The sequence below is a fragment of the Tupaia chinensis genome, unplaced genomic scaffold (assembly GCF_000334495.1).
Source record: "Tupaia chinensis unplaced genomic scaffold, TupChi_1.0 Scaffold000199_1, whole genome shotgun sequence".
Classification (NCBI taxonomy): domain Eukaryota; kingdom Metazoa; phylum Chordata; class Mammalia; order Scandentia; family Tupaiidae; genus Tupaia; species Tupaia belangeri.
The window spans coordinates 1,348,463-1,350,716 of record NW_006159674.1 but is presented as its reverse complement, the minus strand read 5'-3'; positions in this window follow the sequence as shown (position 1 = coordinate 1,350,716).

The following is a 2,254-nucleotide window of genomic DNA, read 5'->3' as shown; positions in this document are numbered from 1 at the left end:
CCCCCCCGGGGGGGGGGAGGGATGGCCACGCCGCAATCCCTTATATTCCATTCTCCTCTCGGGATCTTGGGCACACACGCACACGCACCCAGAGTGAGTTTTAAGCCACTGGGTCTGGGGCACGAACCGCGGTTGACTACATAGGAGTCCAGCGACATAGCCATTATGCTAACTGCTGGTCCCAAGTAGGAATAATCTTAAAATTAGCCAGAGAAAATAGTTTATTTTTAAAGCAGCAACAATAAGACTAACACCTGATTTTTAAGCAAAATTATGGAATCCAAGACACTATAGAATGACATCTTTAAATTGCTCAAAGAAAATGCCATTCTAAAATTCTATTTCCAGAATTGAAATATCCCATAAAAGTCAAAACAAAATATTTTTAGAAGAAGAAAATATTTTTCACCAGAAAATATACACTAAAAGTAAAATGGGTTTCTTTAATTAAAAGATGGAAACAGGAAAACAATCAGGAACACTAGAGAAAATAAAGATGGACATAAATATAATGTCACTGATGTACAAAACAATATCATTAATGTTTTGTGAAAAATTTTATTTATTTACTTTGCAATATTGTGAATGTGCTGGCTGCAGAGAAAGAAAGTAAGAAAGCACCTCCCTGGGGTAGGAGTGGCCACACTGAAATCCTTCTCCTCCATTCTCCTCTTGGGATTTTGGGCCCACACACACGTGCCCAGAGTATTTTTTTCAAGCCTCTGGGTCTGGGACTCAAACCATAAATTTCACCATGTGGGATCCAGGTGCCTTAACTACCATGCCATCAGGCTGGCGTAAAATTTAACATATATGTACAATTAAAATACATGACAAGGGGCTGTGGTGGTTGAGGGAATTGTACTCCCACATGGCTGACCACAGTTCAAATCCTGGACCTGGTGGCTTGCTTTCTCACTTTCCCTTTCTCTCTCTCTCTTTCGCTATCCCTCTCAGGTCAAATTTAATAAATAAATAAATAAATAAATAAAAGTTAAATAAAATAATTCTTTTTTTTTGGAGAGGTTTTTGCTATAGGGCGTGTGTGCTCGCCAGACAGACAGAGAAAGACATAGAGACAGAAAGCGAGAAATCACCCCCCAGGGGGGATGGTCACGCTGCAATTCCTTATACTCCATTCTCCTCGATCTTGGGCACGCACGCACACACGCCCGGCATGAGTTTTAAGCCACCGGGTCCGGGATGCAAATCGAGGTCGACTACGTGGGAGTCCAGCAACATAGCCATTATGCTAACTGCTGGTTCCCAATAAAATAATTATTTAAAGAAACACATGACAATAATAATGTAAAAGGGAATGGAATATGGAGTCCAAGTAGTCTAAATTTCTCACATTATAGGAAAAATAACAATTTTTATTAAGCTGTAGTCAAAGATGGATATTTTAATTTGGAGTATACACACACATGAATAAAAGAATGTCCAATGAATTAACCAAAAAAATGGGAATATTATAAAAACTGATTACTCCAGGGGCCGGTAGGTGGCGTGGTGGTTAAGGACACTGGACTCCCACATGGCCGACCATGGTTCAAGTCCTGGACCTGGAGGCTTGCTCTCTCACTTTCCCTCTCTTTCTCTCTCGCTCTGTCCCTCTCTGGTCAAATTTTAAAAATGAAATAAATGAATGAATAAATAAAGCTAAATAAAATAATTCTAAAAAAAAAATCTGATTAACTCAAAAAGGAGTAAAACAACAACAAAAATCATGACTTAAAAACAACCACACAGAGGGGCCAGAGGATTGCATAGTGGTTAAGGTACTAGACTCCCACATGGCCAATTGCAGTTCAAGTTCTAGACCTGACAGCTTGCTTTTTTTTTTTTTTTTTTTTTAATGGTTTTTTAGTTTGGGGAACGGGCCATCAGACAGAGAGACAGAAAGCAAGAAATCACACCCAAGAGGGGATGGTCACACCTCAATCCCTTCTCTCCCACTCTCCTCTCAGGATCTTAGGCACACACTCACACACGCCCTGCATGAGTTTAAGCCACCAGGTCCAGGACTTGAACCACAGTCGACTACATGGGAGTTCAGGGACATAGCCATTACACTAACTACTGGTCTCACAGCTTTCTTTTTTGCTCTTCCTCTTTGTCTCTGTCTCCCTGGTGAGCTCATGTGCTCTATAACAAAATTAATAATAATAAACATGATTCATAATTTCAAAAAATATTTATTTTTATTTGTTATCATTTTTTTTCAATTTGATAGAGAAAGAGAGAGAAAGGG